The following is an 18,063-nucleotide window of genomic DNA, read 5'->3' as shown; positions in this document are numbered from 1 at the left end:
GGGTTGACTGCGGCACGCCGTTCGTGAGTGACCGAATTTCTGGCAGTTCAAACATCTTACGGGGTTAGGTATGTATGGGCGGATTTTGAGGCTATAATAGCCTATCTTAATATCTTTCGGCAATGTCGGTGATGAGAATGTCAGGATTATGTTACGTGATGGAGCTGGATTGCCATCTTTGCGGCTCATAATATGTTTGGCAGATGTTACGCCTTGAGACGCCAGCTCTTGTGTTAGTTGTTCTTCATCCATGTTAATTAAGTTATTATCTGAAATGACACCACGTGAATAATTCAACGTGGGATGGATTTTGACTGTTATTGGAATGTCTCCGAGAGATGTGAGCTTTTGAACGAGTTCGGATTGTTTGGCTGTGTTAGTTTCAATTAGAAGGTCTCCTGAACGAAGAGCCTTGTCTATTATGAATGGTGACACTTTGGCCAGCGGTTTATCAGTGTCAGTACAATGTAGGAAGAAAAATGAAACAGTAGGAGCAGGATCAGTGACAATAGTTTCGCTCATAGCAGTTCTTTGACGTTTTGGTGCATTTTGATTTTTCCCCATTTTGGAGATAATGTGTTCGGCCCCTACCGACCATGCCCACCATGGAGCCCTACAAGGAGACGCGCACACGTAACCGATGAAGGTTAGTAGCAACGTCAGGTTAGGTAGGAGCTATACACCACCGAAGCAGGCGAGCAGACGCGTTCAAGATCCAAGATCGCCGTGAAGCAGCACCAACAAACCTCAACGACGTCCGGCAGGCCCGGCCCCTCTACCTGCCCAGTAGTGTAACCCCTTCAGCCGATTGACCCAGACGGGGCTAATCCAGGCCTCCCGTTTCGGCTGAATCCGAGGCCAAAGCTAGCGCATCAGGCTAACCAGGATCCCCATCTCCAGCCTTACGGGTCTCCACGCACGGCAAACACGCAGGTAGACAGCGTCCCGGATGGAGCATACGCTAGAAGCAATGCCCCATCCGGGAGGACCCCTCCCCGCCTGAGCGGGGCCCACAATGAGGGGTTGGACACAGAAGACAAACATGTACAGGACAAAACGAGACGCAAGACATGTACTGCAAGATGTGTAGAAATAAACATGTAATTTGGGCTATTGAAGGTGATAACAAAAGACTGGTTCCTTGTTTTCGGAGAACTAACTTTGATGTTTTGCGAAGAAGGTTAGCGGAAGTTTTCAAAGACCGGTTGGAATCAGTAGGGGTGGTAAGTCAATGGGAAGAATTTAGCACGAAGCTGTCCTCTGTTTTGCACGACGTCATACCCTTTGTTCGAAAAAAGCGTGTTTGTACATCACACCCTCTATGGTTCACGGATAGCGTGCGGAACCTTTATCTTGAAAAGAAAAGAGCATTCAGAGAGTATAAAAGTGGACGAGGTGACCTATCATTGTTTACTGATAAAAGAAGACTGTTGAAGAAAGCGATAAGGGATAGTAAAAAGCAAGTTGAATCTAGGTTGGCAGATAACATTGGCTCTGACCCAAAATCATTTTTTCGATACGTCAATAATGGATGTAAGGGGACAGTTGGCCCCCTCTCGATAGGAGGCTCAAAAGTAGAGAGCAATGTAGGCATGTGTAGTGCTTTCAATGACTTTTTCGCGTCGGTTTTTAATGGAGATAATGATATTCGATATACGGGTGTTGCATGGGGTAATAAAACGCTCAACGATATTCAAGTGGAAGACGTGGAGGTCCTAAATCTTCTAAGAAATGTATGTGCAAGCAAAGCACCAGGACCAGATGATATCTTTCTCAGGGAAGGTGCTAATGAATTGTTGGGGCCAGTCGCACAGATATACAGGAGTAGTGTTGCTGAGGGTATCGTCCCGAGAGATTGGAAACTGGCTAACGTTGTTCCGATATTTAAGAAGGGTAGTGTAGTAGAGAAGTGGTGTCTAATTATCGTCCAGTGAGTTTGACGAGCTCCCTCTCGAAAATTTTGGAAATTATCATCAAAAGGCAGTTTGTGAAGTGGATAGACGAGAATAATGTATTGTCGGAATGTGTAACTAACCTCCTTTGCTTCTATGATTACGTGACTAAGGCTTTGGGTAAGAGCAAAAATGTAGACGTTGTTTACCTTGATTTCCAGAAGGCATTCGATCGGGTCCAACATGGCAAACTCTTGAAGCGTTTACACGAGATTGGAATAGGGGGCAACTTGCTGAATTGGATAGAATCGTGGTTAAGAGATAGGTCGCAACGAGTTATGGTGAACGGGGAATTCTCTGGTTGGACAGACGTCACAAGTGGAGTTCCTCAGGGAAGTGTCCTTGGCCCCATACTTTTTTCACTTTTTATCGACAAACTCGATCAGGGTATCGATGGAATTACTAGCAAATTCGCAGATGATGTGAAGCTAATGGGGGTAATCGGAAATGAAAGCGATAGGGAGTTGCTCCAGACCAACTTAAACAAGATTGCAGCATGGGCAAATGAATGGAGCATGACGTTTAGCGTAGATAAGTGCATGGTCGCTCATTTTGGTTCGAACAACCCACGGTTCTCTTACGAGTTGAATGGTGTCACTATCCCGGATGCAACTAGAGTCACCGATTTGGGAATTCTCATTGACGAGCGACTTAAGTTTTCTGAACATTGTTCAGCGGTTGTCAAAAAATCGAATAGAATGCTTGGTCTCATTTTCAAAAAGGTCTCTTCGCGTTCTCCTAAAGTCATTCTTCCGCTTTTTCGAGGCTTAGTTCGTCCTGGACTGGAGTATGCTGTAAGGTTTTGGAGACCATACCTACAGAGGGACATAGACTTGGTTGAAGGGGTGCAGAGAAGAGCTACGCGTGTCCTTATTGGCACACAGGGCTTGAGTTATGAAGAAAGACTTCATTTTTTGAATATGTTTACATTGGATGAACGCAGGTGTCGAGGAGATATGATCGAAGTGTTTAAAATTTTCAATGGGATGGATAGGATGGACCATGAACTTTTAGTACACCGCCAATCGACTGCTTTTACAAGGGGACACCAGTATCGATTGGTGAGGGACAATGCAAGGTTATGGTGTCGCAGGGAATTTTTCTCCAATAGGGTTGTTAATAAATGGAATAGCTTACCCCCGGAGGTAGTAAATTGTAACACAATTGACACGTTTAAAAAGAAATACGATAAACATGTTGGGGTAAATCGAGAAGCTATCCATTCTTAGAATAAGACAACCATAAGTATTCTTTATGGGCATTGTATAATATTTTATCATGTGTATATATTGTTTGTAATTTGTGTTAATTGCATTTTTAATTGGGTTGCTGTATTTTTGAAACATATGACAACCATATTTTTATGGGCATCTTTTTATCAGCCACCTCGTTGGGCATTTTGCCTGTTGTGGCGTTGTATTTGTATTTGTATTTGTGTATTTGTATATATGAGCACAAAAAGCGATGACAATGACGTGTGATAGATTTGGCGTTACCCAGGGTGCACCACGAGGAGGCCTATCACATTACACCACTCAGCACATTTGAAATGAAAAGAGTCCCACAAGGATCGGCCCTTGGGTCATAATTATTTCTAGTTTATATTAATGATTTATGTAAAATAAAGTAGAACGGTAAAATAATTTCATTCGCAGATGACACAAGCCTATATGTTGAAGACGGGGGTGGATTTAGAGCTCGCTGTTGGTAGGGGTGATTTTAAAAATCTAGTCTAAGCATCGGTGACCACATGTCCTGCATTTTGTCTCGTATTTTCCGTGACAGTCCGGTTTTGTTTTTTTTTCTCCATCCAGACTTTTTCAAAAATGTCACGGTTTTACTCGTTTATAGTCGAAGTTTTCTTGAATTTGTTGTTGCAATATTACCATATAGAAGTTCTGAAAATTTCATAAAATATCGCATTTCGTTTGAGGGGAAAATCTAAGGAGGACACCTACATCCAGCAGTGGATTGAAATTAGTTGTTGATGATGCCACACCTATTAAAACCAGTATTTTAAACTCAGTTATAACGACATCGAAGATTCCGCGGGATTTCGGCGTTATAACCGAGTCTGGCTGTATTGCTTTCACTTTTAGAATATTGTTCTAGAGCTCTTTTAGTTATTTTCTAACATTTACCGGTGATTATGTATGATCCCCACCTCATATTAGTTCGCTACGACGCAGTTCGTTTTGTAGAGGCCATATAATTATGTCCTACTACTGATGCTGGAAAAAAAATTAATGAAATAAAGTGAATATAAAGATAAGTTTGATTTTCTCCATCAGCAAAACTGGTAAAAGAAAGCCATAGCCTCATATTGTTTAAAGTTATATGCGTGAGTTCAAAAATCGTATGCAATTATCGTGACAAATAACTCTTTCGAAAACAAACTCACTGAACCACTGCTTCAAGAAACGATATAAAAAAATGGCATTCTTTTTGGGCAATGTTATAGGAGTATTTTAGAAGGATAATTTTCACACAGCTTTCATTACATACATATTTAATTGGTAATTTTCAATCAAAACCTGCAACATTTAATTAGTAATATCTGACATAATTTTCATTCAAAACATACAGTATTTATTTAACAATTTTCGACATGATTTTCTTCCTTACATATTTATAATTAAAGGGTTCCAATCTACTAATCTAGAAAAACAGATAACACGCAAATGTAAGAAAAAACGGGAGAAAAATATTCATTTCTCACAACTATTGATATAATAATTAAAATGATACATTATGAGCTATACCTCTCAAATCGTCTTTAATGTCACATCCTTGATGATACTTATCAACTAAATTCGTTAATCGATGTGATGGTTTTGTCCACTTACAATTTGCTCCATCCGAACTTCATTCAAACTCTGTTCTTTTTATGGCACCGATGAACTTCCATATATCTGGGTGGTGAGCAGATAATTGCTGTTGGAACGCTCGATGCCATCCTTCTATAGAATTGTTGGTATTAGGGAAATCGTTACGCGTTCCTTGAAAGCAGTTCCGAATGTCGATGTCAAAGCGCGGCTGACGACAACCACCACGACGAAGAGGACGCTCGATCCAAGTGTGTTCAAATCTACACTTCATCATAAATACGTTTTCGGAACAATCGGATTTTTTAATCATTTGTGACACTACTAGGTTAAAACCTAACTAACTAACCAATTCACTCACTCCCTCACTCACCAATTTACTCGCTCGCTCAATCACTCGGTCACTACTGGGTCACTCACTCACCCGATCAATCACTTACTCACTCAGTCACTACTGGATCACCCGCTCAATCACTTACTTACTCGGTCACTGACTCACTCAGTAACTCAATCGCTCACTCCCTCGCATTGAACTGTTGTCGGTGAATTTTCCTAGAGGTGAATTGCATGGCGGTGAATTTTCCGGACACGCTCATGGTATTGGTATATTGTCAGGGCATTCTCTACATTCCTCTTCGTGAAGTCAGAGAAGCAGGTCGCTCAGGTTGAGTTCCGCAAGGGCAGAGAACAGACGGGCATCCGAATAACCTTTACGCATTCCTCCCGGACGAGCTGTGGTCGCAACGCCGTTGAACTCTCAACGATGCGGGAAGTTGAATCACAAGACTATGTCCACGCCACGGATTACTTTCGCTAATCCTAGCTGAAGCACCCAAGCAGATGATGGTCTCGCAATAATTACCTCGATACTCAGAGAATCCTTGTCGCAATTGTAGTGGTCTCCAAAGAGCCGACGGGCCAAGCTGATTATCACTCGACTTGAGGACTCTGGAGTACCGGGGTAAGTGAAAAATTATTTTTCCGGGGGAACTTCGGCGATGAATAAAGAAAATTGTTTAAGTAATTGTGGTAAGAAAAAAATAATGCTAAATATTTATAAGCATAACGCTGATCTTTTTAAGATCGAAAACAACAGTGATGAGGGAACTAAAGCTGAAATTAGCAATATCATAATCGAAAATGGTAAGCAGATTGTAGAATTTCAGTGTAAACATAAGGAAAATATTACCTCAGGAGAGGAATCAGATAGCAGTTTAATGCAAGCAGGAAATAATAGGGAAAAAAAGTATAAGTATAAAGAAAGTAAATGACTGATAATAAATTGAGGCTGAATGAAGGAGCATTGTTCCCGTATCAGAATCTGAAAATGAAATTTCCAGAATTTTTCAAAATTGTTCTCTGAACGAAACGACGCCATTGGACGAAAATTTCCAATCAGCCAATGAGAACGCAGAAAACACTGACGGACCTACATGTCCAAGTGATATTAATAATGAAAGTATTTTGCTAAAAAATATTAAAGATTGGCCCGAATTAAATGATAAATTTCCTTATCGAGGAACAATTCTCCGGGATAAATTACAAATTAAATTCAATAACTCAAAGGATCTTCGAGAAGTAATTACATTAATAAATAACCAAAAAATTGAATTCGAGCATAAGGGCAATAAAAAAGAGAAAATAATGAAAATAGTAATTAAAAAATTACACTACTCTTGTTATCCAAGCTTGATTCAAAAAAACCCTCGAAAAGAAAAAATTTAAGACAATTAAAGTAAATAAAATGAAAATCGTTATCAGCAAAAAGGCATATGTTTCAGGTAATTTTATTTGAAACCAAAGATAACATGGAGATTTTCAAAATAAATTAAATTTCCAACTTGAACGGAGATATCACGTGATCCATGAATGCGCCAAAACAAATGATAATATAAAAATAAGAAAAATCATCCTTTTCAGGCACTCGCTTTCTTCTCGCGCTCCGCACGTCTTCAGTTATCAGTCGGTTTCAATTTATAGATGTGTTTTATGTTCCATACAATTGGATTTAATTAATTGCATCCACGGTTTTAATATAATTAAGGTTATTTTATTGCGTTGCTCATTGATGCTCGACTATTCTTCATACGCGAGCAACTTCGATCTTGGTAAGTAATTTTATACTTGTTTTGCTTATTGTTTATGATTTAAAATTTATTTGAATTTGTTTGCTATGTAGCTTCAGTTTATATAATAATCGAGAGGAGTATTGTTATGTTTTCAACAGTTTAATTAATTATCAGGTTATGCCTCGTGGTATGAAAACGTGACGAGTCTTAGAATCTACTCAGGTGTATCTTTCATCCCTTAGGCGCCATCTATATGAGTTTTAGGTAACTACCAATGTAAGAATTGTTTTATTATTATTTTAATTTTATTTATTTTTTTTTTTCTTAATATTCTCATTGTGTTATATTTGTAAGATTGACAAGTAATATTTGTTTAATATGTTATATATACTTGTTTTCTTTTATTCCCTTTTCAAGTTATGTCATTGAGTTAATTTGACCATTGAGTTAATTTTGATTTAAGTCATTGAGTTCATTGCGAGTTTAAGTATTTTAATGTTTTCGTTTATGTCTTAAAGCATCTGTGCCTTCTTGCGCTGTGACGGTTTTGGATATATATAAGATTATACGTTTGGGAAAAGATTGATGGTACTTTTTATTGATAGCGTTGAATTGTCTGTTGAGGTAAGTGTTTTTCTTCTTAAATATTTTCGAAATTGTTTATTTTTGTAATATTTAATTGATTGCTTAAGCCTGTATCAGCGAGATACTTATTCCTAATATACTTGTTTTCTTTTATTCCCTTTTTGAATTATGTCATTGAGTTAATTTGACCATTGAGTTAATTTTGATTTAAGTCATTGAGTTCATTGTGAGTTTAAGTATTTTGATGTTTCCGTTTATGTCTTATAGCATCTGTGCCCTCTTGAACTGTGACGGTTTTGGATATATATATGATTATACGTTTGTGAGATGATTGATGGGACTTTTATCGATAACGTTGAATTGGCTGTTGAGGTAAGTGTTTTTATTCTTAACAATTCTCGAAATTGTTTATTTTTGCAATATTTAATTGACTGCTTAAGTCTGTATCGTCAGGATACTTATTCCTAACTATCAAATTTAGGAAGGCATTGTTTGTTTATTTTATTTGTGTCTCGGGATTGTTGAATTTTTATTGTATTGTACCTCTTGGTAAAAACATTAGAATTCCTTTAGGAATCTGTATGTTAAGAAATTTCGTGGCCTGGGAGCTCTTAAGTGCTCGTTTTCATTATAGTTAGCTATTTCTCTTAGTTCTTCAAATTCTGAGTCTTCCATTCTCTCGTGAAGTTGTTTTCGTGTTAGGTCTTTTAAGTGTTTAAACATGGATGGTACCTTTAGTTCCTTGTGTAAATCTTTTATTCTGAAGAACCTGGGTGCACCAGAATCTTCTGAGCATTTTATTTTGGAATACTTGTAATCTGTAAATATTTTGTTTATTAGCAAATGCTCACGCAGGAGCTCCATATGTCAGTATTGGTCGAATTATTTGAGTATACATGAGCATTTTGTTTTTTAGGCTCAGTGCCGACTTGGGGTAACAAAATCTCATTAAACTTTCTGTGGCTATTTGCGCTTTGTGCATTTGTTGTGTTGTGTGTGAGTGAAAATTTAGTTGTGTGTCTATTATGACTCCTAGATATTTTGTTTGTTGTACTGGGGTGAGTTCTTGATCATTAATCATTACATATGAGTCATCAGGTATTTTTCTGTTCGTTAGCCAGATCATGACACATTTTTCGACGTTTAGTAATGCTCTGTTTTTTTGATTCCATAACTCAATGTAATCTATTAGTTCTTGTAAGTTATCTAAGGCTTTTTGAGCTTTTCTGTTAGTTGAAATTACAATAATGTCGTCTGCGTACTTCCCTAGTATACCTACTGGTACTTCTGGAAAATCGGACATGAAAATATTGTGTATGGTAGGGCCTAAATTGGAACCTTGATTGATTCCTGATCTAATACGTCTTTTCTGAGAGGTTTTATCATTAATTTTAACTTGATATGTACGATTACTTAGGTAAGATTTTAAGAATTTAATCATTGCTGTGGGGTATCCTCTTTGAATCATTTTGTGTAGTATGCCTTCATGCCATATTTTATCGAATGCCTTACTGTAGTCTAGTAGTATTGCAACCGAGTAGTCTTTGTGTGTTCTACCTTCCTGAAGATGTTTTACTATTCTTACTAGTTGATGTATGGTACCGTGTCCTCTTTTAAATCCGAACTGTTCCTTTCTATCCAAATTGTTTTCATGTGTGAATTTGTTTAGTCTGTTTGAGAAAATTTTTTCGAATATCTTAGAGATGTGTGGTAGTAGTGCTATAGGTCTGTACCCTGTTGTAAATTCTGGTGATTTTCCAGCCTTGGGTATCATTTTAATTATAGCATTTTTCCACATGTTTGGAAAGTATGATATTTTCAGAAGAAGATTGAATATATTGACTAGCGATTTTATGACGTTAGGTGTTATTACTTTTATGGCGTGAGATGTTATACCGTCCTGGCCTGGCGCTTTTCTTGGCTTTAATTTTTTGATTACAGTGTTTATTTCTTCTTCATCTGTTGGCTCTAATTCTTCAAAGTCAAGTCTAGGTGCGTTTAAAAAGTCGTTTACTTCTCTTGTGATTTGTGTCGTGTTACTGTGTGCTGAGCTAGGGTTAGGTGTAAATTGATTTTCAAGGTCTTTTGAGAATTCCTCTGCTATTTCATTGTCTTCAAATATTAATCCGCTATGTTGGCTGTGTATTACTGGAATGCCTCTTTTAAATGTTTTCATTTTCTTGTATATCCCATATAGTGCGCCGTCTTCGGCAGTAGCCTCTTTTACCCAAGCAGAGAACCTATCATTTTGAAATTTCTTGATTTCCTCTCTTGTAATTTTGTTTTGTTGATTATATTGCCTTTTGAATTCGGGGTCCCTTGTGTTCTGCCATAACTTTCTTAATTTGTTTTTCCTTTTTATCAATTCTTTGATCCATAATGGGAGCTTTAGTGGGTTGATGTTTCGAGGCTTTTCTGTTGTTGCTTGTTCTAGTGCATTTTGTATGTTATTGGTTAGTATTTTGGTTAGAACGTCTGCTTCTGTTTGAGTGTTGTATTTGGTTTCAATTATTGGCAGTTCCCTGAGCTTTTGTTTGTACGTTTCCCAGTTAATAACCTTTAGTGGTTGAGCTAACGTTTCAACATACATGTCCAACGTGACTTCTATTGGTAGGTGATCGGAACTTAACAGATCTAGAACTTCTGGTTTAACGTTGTGATTAATTCTCTTAGTTAGTGTTATGTCAAGTACATCGGCTCTATGATTTTCATTTTTGGGATGATGTGTATATTTTTTAGTGCCTATTATCTGAATTTGATTTTTGTCACAAAAATTTTTTAACAGTTTACCATTTCTGTTTGTTAGCCTAGAGTGCCAGTATTCATGTTTCGAGTTTAAGTCAGCCATGAGTATGCATGGTGTAGGTGTATCAAAAATTTTCTTTAGTGTTTCGAAGTCATGCTGAGCATTTGGTGGTTTGTACGCAACTACCACTCTAATTATTAGTGATCTTGGGAAGGCAACATCTATTGCCAAAAATTCCAGCTGATGGTTGGATTCAGGTAGTTGAACTATATTATACTTAAGGTTGTTTTTGATATAGACTGCTACACCACCTTTAGCTGCAGTTACCCGGTCTTTCCTTATACATGTGTAATTAGCAATTTTAGCATTCTTACCTGGTTTTAAAAATGTTTCGCTGACAAGTCCTATGTCAATTTTTCTATCAGTGAGAGTTTCTCTTAATTCTGGCAAGTCATTTATTATTCCATCTGCGTTCCAGTGGAATATTGTTATTTGTTTTGTGTTGTCCATTGTCCAGTTGAATTTTTTTTATTTATTTATTTATTTATTTATTTATTATTATTATTATTTATATATATATATATATATATATATATTTTGTGTATTGTTTGAGAGTATTTATTGATGTGTTATGATTAATTGAAAAGTTCCCGTTAGGGCCGTTATTTAATTGTTGTTTACTTATTGTTTGAGAATTTGTATTATATTAAGCAATGCTTCTTTAAGTGCGTCAATTTTTGTTTCTAATGATGTGTTTGAGTGAATTTCCAGTAAACAATTCCCTGCTATCTTGATAATTTCTTCTTTATCTCCAGTTATATCCTTTTTATTTTGTTCCTTAGATTTATTGGTTTCATTCAGTGTGCCTGCCGTTTCGGAGGTCCCTGGTTGTTGATCATGTTGGTTATTTATGTTTTCTGTTTCGTTGCAAAAGTTACTCGGTACTCTTTCATTCTGCACAAGGCTATTTTGTAAGCCTATTTGAGGTTGTGCTTGTCTGAGATTTTTGTATCTATCATTATTTCCAACATCATTGTCATATTTCGACATAGGTCTATTAGTTCTAAATTTTAATGTGTTCTTGTTCCTTGGGTGGGCTGGACAGCCTACGTAACTGGCAATGTGTGGTCCGAGGCAGTTGGCACATGTTGCTGGGCCGTCTTCTTTGGTTCTCTTGCACGTGTACGTGAAGTGTGGCAATGAACATTTTAGGCATCTTGGTGTATTGAAACATTGTGATTGCCCGTGGTACCATCTCTGGCAGCGAAAACACTGTATAGTTTGTCCCCTTCTTCTGAAGGTTTCAACAGTTACCTCAATGTTAAGTAGTCTGTCAAGTTGAAAGATTTTTTCATTAGTCTCATTTTTGGGAGTCTCCACTATGAACATTGAGAGTGGTTTTTTATTCTTGAAGCTGGTCATTCGTGCTACAGATATTATTTCTATGTTGTGCTCTTCTAATTTTTCTTGAATTAATTCAGTTTTGCAAGATGCATGTAAGTTTTTTATTACCACTTTAAAGGTTTCTCTTGGTGCGTCGTTAAATGTGTGATATTCAATTTCATTGTTTTTGAAGTATCTTGTGACTGCTACCCAGTCATCTCTGCAATTAAGTTGCAGTCTGAAATTTGGTCCCGCGTTTTTTCCTGAGTACTCTTGCTGGCATATGCCAGCAAGTGCTTCGTTTAGTGTCCCCCAGTCATTGACATTTGTCAGAACCAGCGGGGGATACCTCTAAATTTGTTGAGTAAGGATTTGGTTTTTTTTGTGACAACCGTATTAAAATCGTTATCACTGTTATTGTCATTTTCATCCGACTCACTGATATTTAGTTCTTGGTTTAATTCCATTAGTATTTTTTCTTTTTTGTCTTTTTCATTATTTTTTTGATTTTATTTTAGTCATTTGTGGTGGTGTTGTTGGGAATTCTAGGCGTTCTTCGGTGAGAGCGGTGTCATAACCATCCTCTTCTGCGCTGGTTTCAGAGAGTTCAAAGTTAAAGTTATTTTTATTTTGTTTTGTTATCTTTTTTGGGGTTTTCCCTTTCCTGCCCTTTTTTACATTATCCTTACCGCCATTTGCAGTGTGGTTGCATTCTGACCTGAAGAATGCTAAGCCTTTTTTAGTCATTAAGTCCCCTTTCTCTAGGGTTAATTCTTCGGGGTGTTCATTGCAAAAATAGGTGTAATCTTTATACAACTGGTGAAATGTTAATGCATTTGGACATTTGGGGAAGAAGAGAAGTATTCCTTCCGGATGCATTATTTCAGCCGTTGTGATTGCCTCTTGCAATGTCTCCCAGAAGTGGGTCAAACCATTTGGAGTCTTTTCATTAATTACTGTGGCCATCATTCTGGCATGTTGCCAACTCATCACAGCAGTCTTGGGTCTTTTAGGGCCAAGTATACATTAGATTTCTATTAAGGCAGCCATTGTCAATTACCCCCAAAATAATGGAGAAACATGCAGTCAAAAGACTTACCACCAGCTTCCTATCGGCGTCCTCTGGTAAAGGTTACTTATTCACAACAAAAGAAACTTTTGATTATGATACTCGCGATGCGACAAAAACGCGTTTCAAGTGGGTAAAACCTTTTACCAGTATCAGCCGAGCCGGTGAATTATCGTGAGACCGCCATCGTCATTTCTCCGAATATTCAACTACGCCAACCTTTACAGGTTCCTACGTGGAGTGACCAGTAGAGCTGCAGGCGAGGGGGGGACGTAAGCTTTTCCTCCTGCTACCACACCAACATCCAGATTTGTGCAGTTTTCGTCTTTGAAGAGTATTGCCCGGATCAGTCAACAATCACGACCTTCGCCTAAGTCAGCTTGGAGAGGAATGAAAAAATTTTGTAATATTAGTAATATAAGCTCGCGATGGGAAGGTCACATATGAAGAAAGACGTGAAGTCTCTGGATGAATGCGAGTCCAAAAATAAAAAGGTTATAGAACATAAATAAAGAGGGAACGTCGGGCAAAACGCGCGGCGCACGACGACAAAAATTTTTCGAGGAGAACTTGAGCTTTGATCTTTCAGGACACAGCACAAAAAGGTTTCCAGTTTTTTTATGAGGCTCACATCTGTGGAGTGTTATATTACGAAGATGAGCATAATAAAATGTAGGTATTTGTCAAGTAGTGCTCTGTTGACGATCAGTTTATAAAACGTTACTTCCCATTTCCGGGATGAAGAGAGCCTAGAATAATGTCTGCTTGAGTTGTCTAAGCATGTGAAATGTGGGAATGCACTTCTGAGATTGAGTGAAACAAAGTTCTTGAATTTATAACGTAAAATAGCCACGAGATCTTCTGGATAGATATTTTAAGGTGATGGCGAGTTTGATGAAGAAGCTATGAGTCTAACACTTCTATCAATTAGTTTGTTAATGGTAATACCAGAGTGACTTGGAACCAGGGTTTAAGCTAGATAAAAAATTCCTTTAGGAAAAAAGCGAAAATGGGGGAAAAATCTTTAGCAAAAATGCTACAATGCTAATGATTGATGTTTGGATGTCTACTCGTTTCGTACCTGCTGTACGCATTTTTGCGAAAGTGGCTACCACTTCTTTCGCATTGTAAGATTTTCTTTCGCATTTTGCAAAAAACGTGACTGTAGCTTAAACCCTGCTTGGAACCCAGATATGTGATATTTTTTCGGGGAAGGAGCTTGCGAAATGTGGATATGAGCATAAAAGATGAACTGTGTGCGAACGGAAATTAAATGATTTCAGAGCTAACAGAACAGATTTACTATCTTTAAAAATAATGATTCTGCAATGGCCTGCGAGCATATAGACCAATATCTCCCAAACGTCTGTGCACGGTTTGCCTTGAAACTGTGGTACCCGTGGCTGCAGATAGCTGACGTCTCCGTCTGCTTCTTTCTTCATTCGGCATTGTAACTCGGGGGCGACCTGTACTGTAACGTCTACTGACATTTCCGTTATCTTGGAATTGTTGCCAAAGCCTAGAGATGACACTTTGGGCAATTCCAAGTTCCTCGGATACTTCCATCTGAGTACGCCCACATTCCAGGCGGCCGATAATTCTACCACGTAAAAAATCATCCACATGCGTCCTCTGTGTCATAACTATTCTTTTAATGCACTGAGCGCCTTACAGAACTCTTGTGAACAGTTTTACTTCTTTGCCACCATTCCTTATATACCACCCTCTTACATTCTCGTCATTGAGACGTACTATCGTCATCATCTGGTGACTTCCTGAAATTTGCATATCATTCTTACTGATGTGTGTGATAATTCTACAGGTGAAATTTTTACTTTTGATTTCGATTTCTGTGTGATTCTGAATTATCCTTAATTTATGGACATGAGTGTACATAATATGTTCTTGCCGCTCGTTCTCCGCAAAATACACACGACCCATCCTTGTGATGCTCACATAAATTTTTTTTTTATAGATACGAGTCCGTGTCAAAGTACAACAAGGCGCATTGCCTAGTTTCTCCATCTCGGAGTACAGCTTCAAGCGAGCCCATGCTGTTGTAAAGGCAGTCAGGAAAACATTGGTCCTGTCGGTCTGGGGTACGAAATCCGACTTTTACTGCCATTCAACTGCAGCAACGTTCTCAGTTGGCAGTCCTTGACCTGCAAAAAAATGTGTGATTTAAATATTTTAGAAAATTTTATGAAAAATCATATAGCACATAATTATTATTTTAAAAAAAAGTACCTCTATCGCAGGGTCGTTCATCATCTTATTAAAATCGGAGGCTTTAGTCAATTGCGACTTATTCTCCTGCATACCCTAGCAACCCCAGAAGCTAAAAAAAAAGAATAGTTTGTTTTACTCTATTTTAAAAAATACATAAAGGTGTTGCAAAAATTGATGGCTACCTATTCTGACATAGCTTCGCCACCTGTCGACATCCGAGATTAATATGAATGTTTCCTGGCTCCAACTGGATTCCTTCAACCTGGTCATACTGCTTCACGTATGAGTTTTTCTTCTCGTTTGTGATGCAGTTAGACGGCCAACCCGAGGACTCCTGCTTGATTTTCAGGAAGGCGTTTATGTATGGGGTAGAAAGACCTTCCCGAGATTCTTCGAAATAATAAACCTAGAACAGAAGTTAAAACATGACTACACAATATATTGCTAGAGTAATAAAGTGATGAGATTAAAGTGATGATTAAAAAAATACCTCGTAAACCTTCCTCGCAACGTAGCCTTTTTCAACTGCCTTCTTGAGCTCTTTTGTTACCCATGTTCCCGTAATACACCTTTCCTCGTCGTTGTGGTGGCATTCGTTAGACAGTATTTCCACACACGAACGACATAAGGGAAAGGTCAGCTTTCCGCCGGATCTAGAAAAAAATGTAACTCATTAAAACCCGTTATAATGATATGAAAACACAAATAATAAGAAAAAAATCATTCCATTTACCTGTATGGCAGTACGGGCAGATATAGTCCTCTTGGTGGCTGGACTTTGCACTTTATGATACCAAAATATGACCGCAGCACCCCAAAGTTCTCAGTGATTATCCGGGGGTGGCTAACCGGATATCTGCAACGGAAGGAAAATTCATTTAAAAACATTTCATATGTTAGTCATATTTGTTAAGTTATTAAGTACTTTAAATATAAGATTTATTGCAGTATTTATTGTCCCACGGGTATAATGACGTAAAGTCAATGTATTTGGTGTTCCTTGGTAGAACAGCGTGGTGGCATTGGTTCTACCACCATAAAATGCATCCCTGGGTGCCAACCTGTCAACATAGTGGAAATCCATCAAGAACTTTTTCAGACCCCCGTCCGTTTTTTTTCATGGAAGTCATGCTCCCACATGACTTCAAGCCTGTATCCGCCTTGACGAATCTTTTGTTCTTGTGCTGATGTTTTCTTGTGGAGTTCCCACATGTATATCTGCGTACTAGGATTCACCAAGTCCCTATCAAAGCACTGCTGGCAGCCTTACCAATAGCATCCTGAAAAGAAAAAAAGGAACATGAAAAAATAAGTTTTGAAAATAAAATCCGCAAAGTAATTACCGTGAAACAGATACGGATTGGATTTTGGGTTTATTGGCGCAAGGACCAATTTGGTCAAACTGCGCCAAAACAAATATAAAAATAAGAAAAATGTCCTTTTGTCATGTCAAAAACTAAAACTGTTCATGATAAAAAGCAACATGAGTGAAACAGATACACCGTGTTTGTTTCGGTACAGAAGCCGTCCACAGTGAATCAGAGAATTCGCTTCTCTCCTGGTCCATTTCTGGAATGGTGAATGTTCAGGTTGTTCTCACCCAGGTATGACAATCATTCGATACTATGGTAGCTACTGTTGGTTTGATTCTCGTAACCGTTGACGGGCACCATCCCAATTAACCCCTCCTCAATGTACTTCAACCTGAATGTTGCCATACAGGCTGAGGCTATGGTGTGGTGAGGTATTAGAATGGGTCGACACCGGTTAGCTCCAGGAACTCCTCACGAAACTGCAAGCAGCACCGTCGAAGAATAGTAACGTCTGACTTAAAAAAATTAAAAAAATGTTAAGTATAGTGAAGAATTTATAGAACAGTAAATGAAACATAATAGAAAAGGACTTACTTGCAGTATTCGTACATCTCGTGTTTGAACACGAATGTCTCGTTTTTTCTCTGTTCGTACCAGCTATCGAATTTCGTTTTCATATCGACGCCGAATGTTTCCGGGTTATACAAAGCTTTCTCCTGAAGGGCTCCATCGTAATCTTGATTCTCTGGTCTGTTGAAGAGATGGGAAAAGAATCTTTCTTCAACTCTTCTAAACCGAAAGTCTTTGGCAGTTTGTCCAAAGCCATCGGGAGAAAGGTGAGGCTGTCTATAACCCGGATTTTTAGGGTGTCCAGCCGCAAAGCCATAATCTTCGATCCGCACGGCAAAACTGATGGTTTTACTCTTTGGTCTAGGAAATATTTACAAAGAAAAAGAACAACACATAAAAAAACAGTAACATGGTATTTATGTAAACATTTTCGAATAGTGGGAAAAAAAACTTACTTGAGCAGGAACTGGCGATCGAATCCCTTAATGTTGTGGGCGATTGCGGTGTATCCTCTGTGTTCCTTGCGGAAGAGCCATGCACTGAAGACCGTCTCTTGGCCGTCCGCATATTGAGCAACTGCAAAGTTGACAATATGCTCCCCCGTTGACTGGTCTGTCTCAAAATTGAAGATGAGCTTGTCGGTGGAGGCTTTCACTGTCGTCGTCTTGAGAGAGCATAGGTGTCGTTCGTCATGATGGAAAACTTCGCAGTTGCAGCAATATTTTTCCCCGCAGAGGTGTTTGTCACGAGAGAGGTCTCACTTTTTCCACAAGAAACCTCTTGCAGGACGGGCACTCGTAGAATTGTTGACAAAAGGTGCTATCCTTGCCTGCAAGACTTGTGCTTTGCAAAGCAGTCGGTGGACCTGCATGTCGTATGGCAATTCTTGCATAATTGTGGGTCGATGGGGATATATGCATCGCTGAAACAGGTGTTGCATCTCGTTGCACATTTGTGTTTTTGAACATGATCATAATAGTGTGACATGAGCAATCATGTGCAGTCAATCCAGACTGCGACATGCTTTGTCGCAGTCTGGACAATATAATTTTGATGCGTGAAAGCCCTTGGGAGATGTTATCAGGTCGTAGTGTCCGCCATGAAGCTACAAAAATATTTTTTTGTCTTTCTTGGCCGTCTTGAACACCACCTACATAAAAAATACATTAGTAAGAAATTATATAATACATTGAATGGTATAATATAAGTATAATTTTCGGTGATGATAAATTACCTGGTAAAATTCTTCTGAGGACTTGACGAATATTTGCACGTCCAGGACCTCGGTAAATTTGGTTTTGCTTACGATTTCATTTATTCTT

General features: G+C 38.3%; 1 long non-coding RNA gene across 1 annotated transcript in view; it reads left to right on the top strand.

The window, feature by feature from the left end:
• Window positions 1-17,598, top strand: part of LOC149067948 (uncharacterized) — a 53,815-nt gene extending 36,217 nt beyond the window's left edge. Inside the window, exon 3 of the long non-coding RNA XR_016195263.1 lies at window positions 14,605-17,598. This is a non-coding gene — a long non-coding RNA (uncharacterized LOC149067948). The remainder of the gene's footprint in view (window positions 1-14,604) is intronic.
• The last annotated feature ends 465 nt before the right edge of the window (window positions 17,599-18,063 follow it).

Source organism: Pholcus phalangioides, unplaced genomic scaffold (genome assembly GCF_987345545.1).
Source record: "Pholcus phalangioides strain wild (caught in Gottingen) unplaced genomic scaffold, Ppha-v1.0 ptg000028l_1, whole genome shotgun sequence".
NCBI classification, from domain to species: domain Eukaryota; kingdom Metazoa; phylum Arthropoda; class Arachnida; order Araneae; family Pholcidae; genus Pholcus; species Pholcus phalangioides.
Note: the sequence above shows the minus strand (reverse complement) of the source record. Positions and strands in the feature narration are given on the sequence as shown.